This window comes from Lissotriton helveticus, chromosome 6 (genome assembly GCF_964261635.1).
Source record: "Lissotriton helveticus chromosome 6, aLisHel1.1, whole genome shotgun sequence".
In the NCBI taxonomy this organism is placed as follows: domain Eukaryota; kingdom Metazoa; phylum Chordata; class Amphibia; order Caudata; family Salamandridae; genus Lissotriton; species Lissotriton helveticus.
In genome coordinates this window covers 717,754,738-717,773,854 of record NC_136067.1, presented here as the reverse complement: position 1 = coordinate 717,773,854, position 19,117 = coordinate 717,754,738, and the positions used below count along the sequence as shown (strand labels likewise).

Genomic DNA, 19,117 nt, shown 5'->3' with positions numbered 1-19,117 from the left:
CTATCCCGAATTATTCCGTTGACAAATAAGGATCTGGGTCATGATGTTTAAAAAAATATTGTGTTTTTTTAAGTTTAAAAAACAAAAAATTAACGGACATTACACTTTTTTTCAAATAAGTAAAGCTTTATTGTTTAGTTATTTAAACGCATAACAATTTTACAATAAAACAGTTATTATAAAGATAAAAGAAGCAACAAGGATACGGTTATAAAGTGTCTGGAAATCCAGCGACTTGCCCGATCATCTTTAGACAGTGAATAAAACAAATAAAGAGCAAAATGCGTGTGTTGATGTCCCAAAGGGATGTGGGGGTGTAAAAGTGTGCAGGACTAGGCCTTTGCAAGACGCTTGTTGGCCATTTTAGAGCGATGGAAATCCGCTTCCTTTTAGTGTGTTAAGCTTTGCCAGAGAGACTCTTGCTGCCCCGTTTCGTACTTCTGGAACAAACTGTGAAAGAGTCCTTTATCAGTTCTTTGAACAAAGGTGGCAGGGTGAGGAGGTGCAGGGTGAGGTCGAAGTTAGTATTCAAGCTTCTTGATATATTTTCTGCACCTCAATAGGGTTCTTGTGTCAGTGTAGAAGAAGCACAGTAACGATGCCTCCAGGCATGAGTGTATTTCCCTCTTTAGATCAATTGGTTTTAGGAGAGATCTCCTGGGGGCATCGAGCATGGGGCAGCAGCACAGAAGGTACAGAGTAAATATATATATCAGTGTACAATGCAACGAACAGTAGAACAAAATCATCACATATATGAAAATGCACGAATGGAATCAAGTTCACACCTCAACAGAAGTCTAAAAGTGTACGGTTCTGCAATTAGGGTTGTACTTAAGCTCCTATCCCAAAGTGTGTAATTTCAGATTTACACATGGACACCTGACCCAGTCACCTACAATTGGATTCAAACATGGAGACTAGCGAGATGGAATGTAGGGGAGGTGTCATGGAGGATAGCTGCTCACTTAATGTCCAGGTATCCGGAGGAGGCAGCAAGGATAGGGAAGCCAGTCCTCAGGGACATCCGAAATAGTATGGGAAAGGGAAGAAAGATTCCCTTTCTGGAGGGAGGGAGAGGGGTGGAGAAGGTGGGGGACATGGAAGGGGGAGGAAGATGTTCCTCAGGACATAGAGTTGTATCAGAAGATGTCAAGCAGAGCTGTCTGGGAGGGGGAGTCAGGGGTAATTATTAATTAACTCTTAAGGAATACTGAAGCATACTGCGCAAAGTTACATACAGGAGCTTAAGAACAAGGTGGGTCCGCACTCCCTTATCTCTGTGGTCGGAGCCCAATGTCACCTAATGCTCACCCCTATTTCCTCAATTTTATTGTTGCTGTTTTCCTGCAGTGTAGTTAAAGAAGTTGGTTAAAGATGGAGATGAGGAAGTGCGGGATGTAGTGTTTTAAGGTTTCTGGAGAGTACATGGCCATAAGATCACTAGGAACATCTGTCTGCCCTCCTACAGGATTTAAGCAATGTATTGTATGCATTTAAATGTGAGGGCAAGAAAGTCTAGCCTGCCTGTGTTAAAGAGCAACAGTTCAGTGATGAATAGAGCGTCAGGTCTAAAGCTAGAAATGGTGTCTGAGGCCTCATAAACCATGGAGCAAGAGTAGGCGAGAATGAGGTGTATATTTTTTCTGCTGGTGGCTTGCATGTGGCGAGAGGAATGAGGTTGTTTGGGTTTGAGTAACATGCCCTACAAGCCTGACCAGAGTGCCTACATGTTAGAGAGGCTGAATGAATTTTGCAAATTATGCTTGGATATCAGGCACATAATAGCTTGGAAGCTTTCTATCTTACTTCACGTGAAATGGCTTGACGACAGATCCCCAAACCTCACAAAACATTTACACAAAGAAACACATATCTATCAACAAAAAGTTCACTACTTTCGTTTTAAATATGGTAGCATTTGTTTTACAGTTATTTCTGCATAGACACTGCAGATTACGCCTCTGCCAAGTCCCCCACACAGCAACTATTACATTGATGCACATGCCAGCACTGGAAGCAGTCTCCTTGTCTGCATGGCCTGTGCCAAGGCTTCAACAGGCCGCTCGGTGGCACGCTGACAAAGCCATTCGCACCAGTGATGCGAGTGCCACTGGAGTTGGCAGTGGGCTACGGAAAATATGTGCTGGTCCAACCAGGTTACGAACCGGTCAGAAATCGGCGAACTATTTATGACTTTTATTTAGAAATGTACAAAAAATTCAGATCATTAGCGTGACTAAGCTTTGGGCGTCTAGTTTTATATTGCTCATAAAATTATTGCTTTCTTTAGTTTAGTGTATGCGGGGATTTATAAACCGCGTTTCTTAAACTACATATAATATAGGAACTGCTATTTTGCTTCTCTTGGTTAAGAAATATAAACACAACCTCATGCAGAATCCCGGTTCTCCACGCTGCAACTGTTTAGCGTCTGGTACTAATTCATCCACTGTTAATTTTGTTAGTGTTGCAGCTGTCAGACGTTTCCCTCTGACAGATTGCGCGCATAGCTACAGGGCCCTTCTGTTTTGTTTTCCACTACCCTGGATTTCAAGGCTGCAGATTTTTAGCTAATCTCAAGATTTGGCGAACGGCGCAACGGTACACGCGTAACCCTTCTTTTCCCACTGCAGGTGGGCTGCACTGAGGGCTGGAGATATTGCATTCTAGTTGGATGCCCAAGTTGGCAGTCGCAATTTTTATTTTTTTACTGATTACTGAGGGGTGATATTGTGTTACATTTTAGATGACCACGTAGCAAAACTAAATTTTGAAAAAATCCGATAGCACTGCACTAAACACCAATACATAAAATATCAAATATATTTAAGCAAACCTGCACTTTCAGGCGAGGGAAATTTAAATATGTTGGTGACGGTAAATAAGACTAGAGTCTATGAAGGGTACAAATGTGATCAACAATTTAAAAGTGGCACAGAAATATTTCATAAATATCTGCACAGAGCTTCTCCTTCTACTTGAGAATATATGTTTCATTTCATACATAAAGAAATATTAACATCGCTGTTATCAGTCTGTTTCCCTAAATCAATGCTGGTTCAGTGGGCTATGCCTCCCCTTCCCCTAGTATGTTTAGGACAGACAGCTTTATTTAAAATTCTAGATTATGTTGCTGCTGGGATTTATTGTTTATAATATAAAGACACTTGTAATAAATAATACATGAAAATAAATCAGAATTATTGCGGTTAATTTTTTGACTCTGACACTGGGTGAGGGTATACATATGAACCGTGGGCAATCATCATAAACTATCCCTCGGAATACAACTTCAGAAATAAAGAAGTTAGATGTTAGGGAAAGAGGGAAACCAGGAAAAACAGAAAAACGAACTACAACAGTGTGCAAGTGTGTGTCTTTGTCGGGAGACAATAGATGTCACGTGGGATCCAATCTGTTATTGTTTCTCATTTCGCAACATATGCTTCAAGCACCGACAAAATGGAGCTGAAGAGGTTGTCTCATGTAGGTGCATGCGCAGTGCCAGCAGACATGGCTCTACACTAAGCCAGCTATAGAGTGAGGTTCAGGTACAGCCACTGCGTTGGTGAGTGTACCAGCAGGTTCAGAATGGGAAAGAGCCAGGATTTAATAGTATTAATAATTTCTGATGGACTCAAACCTATCCAAAAGGCATAGGAGTGCTGTACATTGTCAAAGACAAGCTTAACGTTGTTGAGTAATAGGAGAGGCAGCCAAGGTGAAAACGGGTAATGTATTGTGATGTAGAGTTCTTTGAAGAGGTAATTCTTCAACTCTTTCTTGAATTAGAGCATTGTTGGGGCGGTTCTGATTGATAAGGGGATGTTGGTACAGACCCCGGGTGTATTGTCTTGTTTTTTCTTTTTAGGCTGCAGATAATGGTGTCCTGGCTGCGTGTGTGCTGAGAACCAACTGAGATGGTGAGTTTGTACGCAAGACTGTGGTTGTGACGGCTTTGTAAATGATAAAACTATTTTTTAAGATGGTGAGGGCTGCCAAGGGGAGCCAGTAGAGCTCCATCAAGGTGGGGCAGATGTGGTCATATGTATTCAGGCCCTGGATGAGGCATACTGCGGAGCATAGTATAACCCTAAAGGTTGCTAGTTTAGATTCTGATAGGCTATAGAGCAGGGCATTACTACAATCCAGATGCAACTGTACAAGGGCTTGAACAGCATGTCTAAAGCCGCTTTCTGGGAGAAGTTTTTTGACTTTCTTTAAAGGAGACAGCTGGTACCAGGCCCATTCTTGTTTTTTTTGGAATGTGTTCCTTGAGGAAAGGTTTGTGTCTGTGGTGAATTGAAGTGATTTGCATCATCAAGAAAAGTGGCAGAATGCACACCTAGTTTTATCCAGATTTTACAACGCTCCAAGGCACTTTATTGCAGCGTGCAACCCTAAGAACGCTCCGTCCATGCACGTAGTAATTCTATCAGATGATGGAGCTTCGTCAGTCCCACACTAGGATGCACAGCTTTTTCTATATATAAACAAACTCTTCCAACAATATTCTCGTTGTTATTCCTTTTAATTTTCTTCAGTGTAATCAGTAATCCAAATTGTTCCAATGCTATTCAATTATATATATATATTTTTGTCAGTTTAACACGTGCCCATCCAAGTTTTCTTCTTCTATACATGACGGAATTAGGTTCGTTTTGATTTTTGGATAAAGAGAGGGGAGATCATACTGAAGAAGGGAGGGGTGAGAGAGAATTATATCAATGAGTCTGAGATGGGGACCTGTTAGTGACATGTAATCTTTTGTATTGTAGTTACCCCTGAGGAAAGGCATACAATGCACGAAATGCATTGGGTTCTTTTAAACTACGTCATGGAGTGAGGAATGGTGAATTTCGTCATATATTGAAAAAAACCTGGATGGGCACATGTTAAACTGACAAAAAAAATATATATAATTGAATAGCATTGGAACAAATGTGGATTACTAATTTCATGGAAGAAAATTAAAAGGAAGAACAACGAGAATACCGTTGGAAGAGTTTGTTTATATATGGAAAAATCTGTGCATCCTACGGTAGGACCTGACGAGGCGCCATCATTTAATAGAATCACTACCTGAATGGACGGAGCGTGCTTAGGGGGGCACGCTGCAATAAATAGCCTTGGAGCATTGTAAACTCTGGATATAACTAAGTGCGGATTCTGCAGTTTTTCTTAATTATACATATACCTTTTTCTGTGCAAGTGGTTGGAAAAAATCTTGGTTAAATGGAACAAACTTGATAAAGGAACAATGATTAAAACAGTAGCATATCGGAGTTTCACCGTTCTGGTTGAATTGAACATACAGACTACATCAGCAGGCTTTTGGACACGACTCGCATATTCATTGATTCAAATGGATAATTCATGTAGTACTTTGTTATGAGCTAGATTTAGTTGCACTGATACTCTTAAAAAAATTATGGGAATTTGAAGATGTTATTTGGGGTGATTTTTAACTTGCACATAACTACATTTATTATTTGCAATGTATTATTCTTTTTTCAAGAGTAATGTGGCGATATAGAGTCTTTTGTCTAGTTCTTTTGCTTTGGAAGTCACGTGTTGTTCACGTGGTATGTTTAAAATGCACTCAGGACACGGGTGGTAGTTTATTGAGCACATTTACTTGGGCGTTTTAAATACACGGAGAGGTATTTGGACGGAGGTAAATAAGATTTGGGAGAAATTTGTTTTAATTAGGTTTTGGCATGCACAGGTTTTTGGCGAGCACAGTGCTCGAGATTGAGGTCATGGTCTTTCGGGGGCTGAGTCACAATTAAGGCACAGGTTCACTTTTGTTACGTTATTTTTTCTTGCACAATGTAATCAATGGAATTAAGTTTTTTTTGTTTTTGTTTTTTCCTTTAACCCCTCCCCTGCTGGTGACGGAACCGCTCCGTCATCAGACACGGCCGCGCTGTGCTGATGACGGAGCGGTTCCGTCACGGCCCGTTCGGAGCGCCTGCGATTCCGCACCTGCGCTGAACGTTCTTAAGAGCGGGCGGGGCCGCGACGGAACGGCTCCGTCATAAGCACAGCGCAACCGCGACTCGTGACGGAGCGGTTCCGTCATGAGTACGCGAGCGCCGTGCGGCCCCTGCCACCCCCTTAGCGCTGCGGCGGAATTGCCGCCGCAGCGAAGGGGTTAAGGGACTGTATATATTCTGACCTCAATCCCTCCTCGATCCTGTTTATAGAATTAGGACTATACTGTGACCCACCTGTTTTATGTTAATACTATTATAAGGACTACATATAGGCCCCTGTGTTATCTTACTTAGGATTCGTCCATTCTTGTCCAGGTACCCTTTCTCCTCTATTTACTATTTATCTTACCACTCTCCCTTACTCTTCAAATTCTGAATTAGGCCTCTCCTCTCCCTCCTCCCGTTTTCTTCTCTACTCATCCTTATTATTCAGGTCTTTTCCCCTCTATCCCGGTTGCACTGCTCTCATTATGGAACCTACAGGCACTCACACCTACAAAATCATCTACCCTCCCAATCTCACCAAAAAATCGGCCAAACGCTTTAAACACAACTTTCTTAAATCTCACCCAGAAACGCCCTTTGCTGACCCTTACTTCACACCACCTAATGAAATTACGACCACTGATATCGTTTTCTTCACTAGACGTAGAGCCCAATGGAGGAAAGCTTTCCTAGCCTTATTCTCAATCTCCTCAATGAGGAAACCCGCACACACGGTCTTATGATCTACACTGCTCCATCACAATTCTTCCACGCCACAGCCACCTTCACAATCTACAACAAAGGAACTATTCTCATTCAATCCACAGACCGCAGTCTAAATCTATTTGATAACATCTTCTCCACTATAAAAGATTATTTGTCTAATCCTCCTACCTCCTCACAACCTACCCAACGTACCCACTTTCCCCTCACTCCCAGCATTCCGGTCACCACTACCCCCACCCTCCTTGCTACCCTCCCATCCCCTACCCCCCTGCCATCCTTGAGCGCTGCTCCTCACTCCTCCCTCAACCTCTCTTTCTCACCCTCCAGCACCCCTCCATACTCTTCCCCTAACCCTCTCACGCCTCCAACCTACTCTACCTCATCTTCTAATTCACCTCTTGCACAATCTCTCAGGCTTCCCACTATACCCTCCCTACCTCATAACAACACCTTAGTCCTCCCTCTACCCTGTATTGTTTCCGCTCACGCTCCCTATACAGGAGTCATCCCTACTCTGGTACCAAACATAGACCATTCCTCTCCCATTAAAACCCCCCAAGAACCCTGTACTGTAGTCGTCCCTCCTCTGGCTCCAAACAGATACCATTCCCCCCCATTGAATCCTCCCAAGAACCCTGCACAGTTGTCGCTCACCCTCTGGCTCCAAACAGAAACCATTCCCCTCCCACTGAATCCCCTCACGCACCCTGCACAGTAGTCGTTCCACCACTGACTCCAAGTTGTGATCAGTCTCTTCCCAATAATATTCCAACCATCATACCTCTCCTCCCTTCACTAGCCATTTCCACTTCCCCTACACCTTTGCCTTCACTGCGCACTACATGCCATGCATCCCCCCCTTCCCCACCTTTGCCTTCATCTGATTTCACCCCTAACCGAGTCATACCCCCCTACCCTCCTCTTACTCCAACACCACACCTCTACTGTTCCAATCCTCACCTTGGATAAGATTATGACAACTCTTCTTCAAATCAAAGATGATCTCCATTCCTTCAAAGAGTTATTTTCTAAACAACCCAGGCACCCTTTACCCCCTAAAATCTCTTTACCCTACAAGCGCCACACCCAACCCCCTCCTCCTTGCAAACAGAATCCTCCTTATTGGACATCTATCCCCTCACGAACATCTACCAGCCGTCCTCTTCGCAGCGTCAACCCTCTCTCAGCGTACGACATACGCTCTCTCATACACTCATATGATATTGCACCCTTGACCCACACAACCTCCACATATCTTCCCATCCCTACTATTCCTCTCAATCCCCTCAGGTCCTCCAAACAGAACGATAGAGGTATCGTTGCCGATAATCTAAAAAAAGTCTCACTCACTCCCGACCCCTCTCATCACTCCTCGGCTTAAGTGCACTCTTCTTAACTGCAGATCGGCCCCCAGACATGCCTCAGACATTGCAGACCTCATTATCGCACATGACCTAGACTTGATCATACTCACCGAAACGTGGTTAACAGACTCCTCCTCACCACTCATTGACATTCTAGTTCCCCCTAACTACCACATCATTAGGCTAGACAGGGTTGGCAAAACAGGGGGTGGACTTGCATGTATTCACCGTAGCAATCTTGCAGTCAATAGAGCCAGTTCTCCTTTATTCTCCTCTTGTGAACACCTTTGTCTTGATATCATCAGCGAAGCTAACCCTGTTTGCTCCCTACATATTCTCTACCACCCTCTTGGAGACAACCTCACCTTTACTGAGCACCTCATGGATCTGATCACAACGAACACTGGACGTCTACATACACAGATTTTCCTTGGGGATTTCAACCTTCATTGGAACGACCACACGACTCTTTAGTCAATAGCCTCAAAAACTTCCTCATCGACTTAGACCTCACACTAATTTGCAACAGCCCCACCCATGACAAAGCATCTATCTTGGATCTTATCATCTCCAAAGCTGACTCTATCCAACTCGAGTCAATCCAACCCTGCGACTGGTCTGACCACTTCATTATCACTTTCTTCATTATCGAAAAAATGAAGCTTATTCCGGCTCAATCCACTTGACCTAAGATCTGGAAGAGAGATCTGAAGAAACTCAATCCCAACTCACTACCCTACCTCAATCACAATCTTCTCTTACCTCCCACTGGCGTTGTTGACGTACAGGTCCTTACCGACCACTACCTCAATTCGATGTCCTCAATTATCTACGCAGCTGCCCCCCTTCAATTAAAGAATGTTTCTTCAAAAATCTGTAAACCATGGTATGACGGGTTTCTTAATGATGATAGATGAGCGATGAGACAGGCAGAACGTAACTGGAGATCTGTCCCTTCAGCTTTGCACCTCATAACACTTAAGGAAAAAAGAAATGCATACTTCAGGAAAATGAAGCCCTCGAAAACTGCTTTCTTTAGCCTCCAGCTTGATCAAGCAAAAAAACGTCCAAAAAAACTGTTCGAGTTAATAAAAACTCAATCCAGAGATGTCCCTCAAACTCTCTCAAACACCTCTAATGCACTGCCGTCCTGTGAAGAATTCTCTTCCTTCTTTAACTTAAAGACAGACAACATCAGGAATGACCTCCTTACTGATCTAAATCTCTACTGTAACCCTCACAGTAAAACGCCCATTGAGTTAAAAAACAATGCTTCGTGGTAATCCTTTGAAATGTACTCAGAAGACAATATTGCCAAGATTCTTAGCACACTGAAGCCCTCCGATCACCTCACTGACTCTCTACCCGCAAACGCCGTAAAGGACTTTATCCCATTACTTCTCCCCCTTTCGACCAAAATCATTAATAGCTCACTTCAACAAGGATGCATCCCGGATTCCCTCAAAGTTGGACAGGTTTCGCCCATTTTAAAGAAACCCACAGCGGACCCCTCCGAACTTAACAACTATTGCCCTATCACCATTATCCCTACCCTAGCCAAACTATTAGAAAAATGCGTACACCTTCAACTGACTAAACACATTGAGCACTTTCACCTCCTCAACCCATACCAATCAGGCTTCCGAGCAGGCCACAGCACTGAATCTGCCATGTCCCACATTATTGATGATGCACTTCAAATACTTGATCAGAATGGCTCATGCCTCCTCATACTACTCGATCTCTCTTCAGCCTTCGATATGGTCAAACATGAGAATTTACTTGATCTGTTGAATCTCAGAATGGGTATCTCAGGGACAGTTCTCAAATGGTTCACCTCCTTTCTGCACAACAGGACCCAAAAATTCAAAATGAATAACACTATGTTCACCCCAGTTCCTGTAACTTTGGGTGTCCCTCAAGGATCCTCCCTCTCCCCTACTCTGTTTAATCTAGTTATGGAACCACTTACCGCACTACTCCAAGCATCCAATGCTCAATTCCACATGTACGCTGATGACACCCAGCTCTACCTCAAAATACACACCCTCGATGACATCAAAATACTCAACACAACGCTTAGGAACACGCAGACCTGGCTAGCAGAGAATCACCTCAAACTTAACGAGCTAAAAATAGAATTCCTCCTAATAGCACCTCCCTCCAAAGTCCCCATCATTCAGCCATGGCTTAATCATCTCACTGCTCTAAACGTTCAACCTACTATTGTGGACTCCGCGAAATCTTTAGGCATAACCCTCGACGGTAATCTCAACATGCATCATCACATCAGCAATGCAACGAAGGGAGCTAATTTCCACATCAACACATTGCATAACTTGAGTCCTTTCCTTCCTACCAAGGATTTCAGAACTGCAGTCCAAGCCTTGGTCATCCCAAGAGTGGAATATGGAAGTGCTGCCCTCTGTGGTCTCCCACTATCAACTATAGCACCATTAAAAGCCTCTATTAATGCTGCAGCCAGACTTATCACAGGTTCGAAAAAAAGATCACACATCACTCCTGATCTAAAAGCTTTAAACTGGCTACCCTACAAAGCCAGAATACATCTGAAAATTGCCTGTATGACCCACAAAGCTTTACACCACAATTCCCCCAGTTATCTTGCTCAGAAACTGACAATCTCTGGAGGATCAAGAGTGACAAGAAGCGCAGACAATCTTCTTTTGAAACCTAAGAGATTCCACAAGAAAAAAAACTATAAACGTTCCTTCTCAGGAATGGCGCCCAGGATATGGAATGCCCTCCCTCCAGAAATCAGACTTATCTCATCCACAGCATCCTTCAAAAAAGAAGTAAAAGCTCTCCTCTTAGCCAAATTTCCATGAACTCTGACTATTGTATTCTGATAACTCAATACTTTTCCTCCTGAGACTATTTATATTGTATTTTTGTATGTAATCCAGTAACTCAATACTTTCAGCTTGAGACTACTTATATTGTATTCTGTATGTATATTGATCTCCTTGCATCGTTACCTCCTTACATTGTTTTTCTTTATGTTGTAACCATTTACATCTATTTTCTCAAACGTTTTTGCTTAATCATTAGTTATTTGCATGCTTATTCACACTATGTCTGTAAAGCGCTCTGATATCCGTAAGGATCTTGTTCGTGCTCTATAAAACTTTCAAAATAAAAATAAATAAATAGAGAGGACAGATTATACTGTGGATGGGAGGGGTGAGAGATAAATATATCAATGAGTCTGAGAATGGGACCTGTTAATGACATGTAATTTTTGTATTGTAGTTACCCTTGAGAAAGGGCATATAATGTCCTAAATGCATTGGGTTCTTTTAAACTAAGTCATGGAGTGAGGAATGGTGAATTCCGTCATGTATAGAAGAAAGCCTGGATGGGCACATATTAAACTGACAAAATATATAATTGAATAGCATTGGAACAAATGTGGATTACTGATTAAATTGAAGAAAATTAAAAGGAATAACAACTAGAATATCCTTTTCGATGCATCAACTTCAAGGTGGGCATTTGCGTCGGACGGCCGGGGGCTGTCAGATCTGCACATGCGTCGGATTCGGCCACACCGCAGCGGAATATCTGCTGTGGCGAAGTGGATATTGTTGGAAGAGATTGTTTATATATGGAAAAAGTTGTGCATCCTACGGTGAGACCTGACGAGGCTCCATCATTTGATAGAATCAAAGTGATTTGCCATTTGGTGAGAGTTGGGGTTGAAACCATCAAGGTTCATGTCATTGAGCCAATTTGTATTTTATCTTTGCTGTTCTTGGCAAATAATAGGAATTCTGCCTTGGGCAGGTGGAGCTTCAAGTTTGTTAATGAGAAGATTACATAATCATAATTCAAGAAGCACTGCCATACAAAGCCAATGAAACCCTCACAATTGCAGTTGCCAAAATACAGTGGGAGGTAATTAACAGTCAGGATATCAACTGAAGGCCTTACAAAATGCATGTATTGTAATCCATTAGTTTATCTGATGAGTGCCACTGCATACTGTTGTCAAGAAACATTAAGTAAAAATCTTCTGGTGATGGGACCTGGATCACTATATTAATAATACTGGCGGGACATTGAGTGCGACTGATGATATACTATGCAGAGATGGTATTGGGGTAAATTCACATTTGGCATCCTGTTCTGACTTGTGGAAGAATATATCCTCATTTTCTTTGTTAACGCTGTCCTTCTGAAGATGTATATTTGAGAAATCTTCATGGTCAATATTCAGGACATCTCTATGAGGAGACTGGCATTAAAGTGAAGCTCCATCATTACTTTGTATAAATTGAGAGGGAAAAGAAAGTGTTTGAGGCCAGTCAAACTACAACAAATGGTACAGAGACAAGGCCCTAAATTGAAGAAATAAAGGACGGGATTAATCAGGCTACTGCAAAACAACTAATAACTAATAACTACTAAAGTTCTTGAATACAAAAGCAATAGACAGACCGCGGGTGCACTTCTACTGTCAGTAGTTGGCGCCCTACCAGTAGCTTATACCAGCAGGAAAAAATAGGAATTGTCTATTCCAACGAGTATTTTAACTTTTTAAATGAAGGACTCGTCTATGAATGGTCAATCTCACTACCTATTGAGCTGAACGAAATAACTGTTATGTCACGTCATTAAAATATGTTTTTTTGTAATTGTAATTGTTTAACATGTGAACCTTTCTTAAAAAAAAGTTTGCCCTTCATAAAGTAGTGATAAGATGTTCTAAATGGAGTGAATATTGAAGAAATGTCAAATAAATCACAAGGGCTAATGAAAATGAGATTATTGGTCCTGTCAATGTAAAGTCAGTATAATAAAAACAGGTAACTAGATGCTTTGTTTGATTTTACAAGTTTTAGAGCCCACTCTAGTTAGCTTTTAAGGGCCCAACCCCTTTTCTATAACATGATGTGACTTGAGGCAGTTGATGTTTGATGCTGCTCAGGGCTGGATGTGAATAAAGGACTGCTTGGCAACATATGCAATACCGTGCCTCACTTATAAATGGAAACGACACCCTATGTATTGCCATCACAGCCAAACACACAGGGTGAAGTATGATTATCTGCTTCAACATAAAGCTCCTCTGGTTCTTTTACACTGTAATCTTTTGAATGAATTGTGATTGTATCAGGGTCTTGCATCAGCCCCCTGTACCATTTAGCACTTATCAAATATATAGTTACATGGGTTAGAAGCATAAATCAGAATACATTGAGTAGCACACCAAAGCTACTCTATCAACTTGCACTGAGCACTATTGATTATTGTGTATATGCATTCTGATGACCCTGAAACCAATAATGTATCACCTACCCAAGATTCACAGAAGTTTATCCAACCCCCCAACGTGACTGATAGTGTCAGCAAAAAGGAAGACTATTGCAGAATACTTTGAGATACATTGAATTTTTTGTAAGACATTTGCATTCACTCTTGCCTCATTTATTCAAGACACCCAGGACTCCCTCTAGCATATTGATGGCATTCACTGGGATGATGTTTATCTATAAGAGAAGTTAGACGTAGGGAGTTTGTACACCAGCATCCTACACAGTATTGAGTATTAACGCATGTAAGCACTTTTGAGTGAATTTGCTACCTTATTTGATCAACAGTGAGATGCTGTTGGACATGTTGTTGTTTTGACCTTTCAACAATGTGTTCAGATTTGAATTAAATATCTATAGACAACTTAAAAGGACAGTGATGGGGCCCTGCTTCACCCCCAGCTATGCAAATCTTGTCATGTGGGTGGGAGCAGCAGGTCCTCAGCATGTAATCAGGATTTGAAAACATTATATTGTGGGTTAGATTTATTGATGATGTTTTCACTGTATTGAACGGTCCTGAATATTATTTAGTTGATTTATTATCAGACTCAATGCAAAATTAGAAAAATTTAACTTTCAGCAGCAACATAATTAGGGATCGGAGTGAGTTCCTAGAAACTCTTGTTTTTGTGAACGGCTTCACATTGAGCACCACTCTTTATTGGAAGAAGGCTGCTGGCAATAGTATCCCACACACCAGCAGCAGCCACCCTGAGAATCTGATATACAGTATCCCATATAGGGAACTCCTTAGGGCAGAGAGGAACTGCAGTACACAGGAACACTTTGAGGCAGAACAGTACATTAAGATACAGAGGTTTAAAGAACGTACAAGCTGCTGTGAACAGAGTGCACCCTGTTAAGAGGAATAATCTCCTTAGTAATACCAATGCAAGCATCAAACAGATGGAAAAAGGCACAAGTAGATAAATCACTACCTTTAATAATCAAGCAAAATGTATTAAATTGAATTTTCGCCACAATTGGTTGAGTCTCAAACCAGATACTGTTATAGGTGCAGAAATTTCAGACTTTAGGAAAAGTGACTGATTGAAAGATAGATTAAGTAAAAACTGTACTACCTCAAACATGAGATACAATAGCATGACGGTAAAGGACTCTTTCGCATGTCAGAATAAGGAGTCCTGCAAGTTTAGCAAGAATGTTTGTGTATACTGTAAAAATGGGGACACAAGACACATTACAAGACATATCACATGCAACACTGGATATACGATTTACGGTTTGAAGTGTCCCTGTGCCAAATGGTATGTTGGTAGCACCATGCATTCTTTAAAGAATAAGATCTTGGAACACATGCAGGTTATACAGAATACAGACTTGCATTATCCGATGGCAAGACATTTTCAAGATGCACATAAAAGCAAGCACCATAGGTTATCTTTTTACAGCATTGATCATATTCTACAGTAAGTAAGAGGAGGCAAACTGGAATAGTTAAAAAATAATTTATACAATTAATTTATCGGGTTCATTTATGTAATTGTCAGTTTGAGAAATTGTTTAGAGTTTACCCTTGACAGATGCTCCCATGACAGTACATTAGTAACTATTGCATTTCTGTATGCCTTCACTGTTTTCTGTTTACACATTTTTGAGTTACTATACATGTATTCATTGTGTTAATATGAAAAATTGAGTCCAATGTACATCTTTCTTTCATTTTAGTGCAGCTGTTTTATGCCTTCTTAACAGGTCACCTTCTGACACTAGATTTTTGAAGTCAAAACATAAATATTGAATGCAATCATGAATATTAGTTATTTAGAAATTATGTCAGTATCATATCTTAAGTTGCAGTAACTTTATTTGACTAATGAAATATAAAAAAATTTGATTCACTTAAAAGTTCAAATCAGGTATGTAAAGTATTTTTTGAAACCTTTCAAGAGTAATAAAGAACTTGATTTATCCATCTTACTTAAATTGGTAATTTTTACATGCACTTTTTTGTCACTTGATTTGGGTAACTGTTTTTACTGTCTATGAATTTGGCAATGTTTATAATGGTGTTTGGAGGCTGAGACGCTGCACATGAGCTTGGCCGTAGGCTGAAATGCATATGGTTTACCATTTGCCACAATATATCAAAAACATTGGCGATTCAGGAGTGCATATGCATTTTTATCATGGGTACGGAGTTATGTGAAATTTATATATATATATATATATATATATATATATATATATAGAACAACGACCACTCCGGTTTTGAAGGGATCAGAGGACACAGCGGGGTCTGTTGGAAGATTCTCATTTAATGATTGCGGACATAATGCATTTCGGCACAGAAGTGCCTTCCTCAGACGTCCATAGCAAACTTTGAACTACACCACCCCTTCATTATTGACGCTGCAACCCTTTTATGAGCAGGAAGTCAGCTTTCTCCTCCAAATTGCCGGCAGCTGTAGTGATGTGTGTAAAAACCACAGCCCCCATCATGCAACAGTTCGGTAAGTACCGGGGTGGAGTGGGGTTTAGGAAGTCCTCTGTGAGTTCAATTATTTATTAAATTATTTGAGTCTTCCTCGGGTCCCCGAACGTTCTGCCACAGTCCTCCAAGTTCAGAAGAGCCATGCAGCTAGGATGCAGTGACCCTGCTGCCATATATATATATATATATATATATATATATATATATATATATATATATATATATATATGAAACAGGATTTGCCACAAGCAACCGCTCGATTCCATGCAGGGAAGACAAAAAGCGGACCCAAAGTTCTTTGTGCAATATCAAGTGATTTATTTAGGTGTCCAGCATGTCCGCCATTACGCGTTTCAACCTCAACTCGGGTCTTGATCACATGACGCATTGCTTTGGATGTGATCGACATTTAAAGTGACAAATGCAGGAAGTAGCGCACTCAGGTCAAAGTACACAGTGCATAACGACTGAAGAGTTACTTACCTCAAAGAAGCAAGAGGGTCCCTCATGTGCAAATTTACGCAATGGAATACATATGATAATAAATATATAAATATATAAAAATAGTCATGAATATTATAATAAATACATAAATGTATATGTGATAAAATACATAATGATCTATAATGCGTAAAAACAATGGGAATCAGAATTTGTAAAAAACAATGTTGATAAAGTTCAGGTTGACAGTGGCATTTAAAATCTATAAAGACATACCACAATTGATTTGGTAGAAAGCTAAAAATACCTACTATATCTCATTTAGTCATTCTGCCAACATGATGATTGTCCCATTGTATTTGCTAATACAATTTTTATACAGAGTGTCATGATGTTACACTCCTTGCCTCAAAATTTAATTGCAATCAAGCCCAAGTGGGCAGTGGTGAAAATTTCTACCAGATAAATGCATTAATCTAGTACAATAAATATCCTGCAAAAAAACACCCTGTCGACCATCAGATCAGTGAATAAAAAAGGTGCCAAATAGTGATAATTAAAAATATATAGAGAACATTGTTTTTTCATTAAATTTTTATATACAATAGAGCTGATTCTCCTACAGAGCACAATACTTCAGTTTCAGTTTCATCAACTTTTATTCGATTATAAAATTGTATAATCATAAAAAGTACATTTTACAAAATATTACACACTGAAAAGATTTAAAGAAATAGAATCATATAAAAAAATGAGATCGTTATACAGGCAAAATATTTTAAAAATATAATCAATTTACGAATTAGCACAAATGCTTGATTTAGGTGGGCATATTACGACGTGCTATTATAACTGCCTTGAGGAAAGTCACTATAAGTTTGGCTTCATGTGGTGATTTTGGAGATTGGAGACAAGAAAGGGCTGGGTAAGATTGCCTGAGACCACTGGACCGGAGGATAGGAATGATCCACGTTTTCCTTGCTGGTTTATAGTATTTGCAAAAGAGGACAACGTGGATGGTAGATTGTGAAGAAACTCCATCACAGGGACATCTCATCAGATTACGAGACCAGTTCTGTATGTCAGGGAATGTCACCAAACGAAAGAAAACATCGAAGCGTAATCTCGTTAGAAGGAACTTCTCGTAGTTTGATAGGAAATATGTCAAGTATGGCTGGATAACTTTTCCTGTCTGCAGCAGGCAAATCTTTTCATTTTGCGGTTTGGTAATCTCGGCCTGATTACGAAGATCTCTCAAGTGGCACAAGGCCATTTGCTTTAGCTGTTTTCTAGAGATGTCTTCGACTGAAGGTGGTTCTAAAAAATAGTGTTCACAGTCCAGATCTTTAAAGAAATTGTGAATATATTTTAGCCACGGAATTTTCCGCCAGTGTGTTAGACCTAGACAGTCAGTAATGAGGGAGCGAGTTAGGTGACTTTCAGGATTACACCATATTCGGTGCCACAGTAAGATGGGTTGGCATCGGATGGTATCGATGATGTATTCCATATCGAGCTCCCGGTGCGAAGCTAATATCGGGGAACTTTGGGGAAGTGCAAGAATATACTTAATGAAGGCATTTTCGGTGAGCTGGAGTTGGTCAATGCGGCTGTACCCCCAAATTCCAGCTCCATAGGTAGCCACGCTATGGCATTTAGCATAGTAAATGGCTAACAGTTCGGATGGAGCTGGTTTGCCGAGTTTCCTCGAAAATGATGTTAATGCTGAGGTTGCTCGGCGGAAATGAAGGTTTCTAGCTTCCACTGCCTTATGCCAATTCATTTTGTCATCCACTAGGATACCCAGATATGGGTACACCGGAGTTTTGTCTAGTCTGTTGTTATTGACAAAGATGGGTTTGGAAATTTTTGTTCTTGGGCCAATATTCATTGTGAACGTTTTTTTGATGTTAATTTTAAGACCAAGAGAGTCCATGAATGTTACATATTTGTTAAGCTGCAGCTGAAGTTCGTTTGGGGTCCGTGCTAGGATTACTGAGTCGTCAGCATATAAGAGTGTAGGTATCGGGCGATGGTTAATCTGTGGCAAGTCCTGACTCCCTCCCAGCATCGCCTGTTCAAGCCCATTTGTATAGAGGTTGAACAGGAAGGGAGCCAGAACACAACCCTGTCGTACTCCTCTCATTATCTGGAAAGGGCGTTACAGTTCCCCACTAGTGCCAAATCGTACACGGCCTTCTGCATTGGTATAAAGTTGTCTTAGGAAGGTTAGTATTGGGGGATCCACGCCAAGGTCGGCTAAAATTTGCCAAAGCTTAGCATGCTGGACGCAGTCAAATGCCGCGCTTAAGTCTACGTAAACAAGGAAGATGTTTCCTCCTTTAGCACGGACATATTTATCGGCCAGGAGGACAAGGTTAAGGGCCTGTTCCACAGTCCCAAGGCCCTTCTGGAAACCATACTGCAGGTCAGTTACGATATTATTCTCCTGGGCCCAGGATTGTAGTCGGTCCAGGAGTAATCGACCTGCAAGTTTGCCAGTGGAGTCCAGAAGGGAGATAGGTCTATAACATGTTGGATCATTGCGGTCACCTTTTTTAAAAATAGGTAGTAATGTAGAGGATGACCATGAGTGGAGGAGGCCTGTAGAAGCTGCCGCTGACATGACCCGTGTGATTATTTTTGACCAATAATCTACGTCATATAGAAACAGATCCATTGGAATTCCGTCAGGGCCAGGGGCCTTGCCGGTTTTTGAGGCCCTCATTGCCTTTATGACTTCGTTTAGGGAGAAATGTACGTTGATGGGATAAATAATGTTTTTCTCCGATTCAGCTCCTTGAG

At 41.0% G+C, this 19,117-nt stretch overlaps 1 protein-coding gene across 4 annotated transcripts in view; it reads right to left on the bottom strand.

Annotated features, from left to right (window-relative positions):
* Positions 1-19,117, bottom strand: part of USP45 (ubiquitin specific peptidase 45) — a 1,947,146-nt gene that overhangs the window by 917,083 nt on the left and 1,010,946 nt on the right. The window lies entirely within an intron of this gene.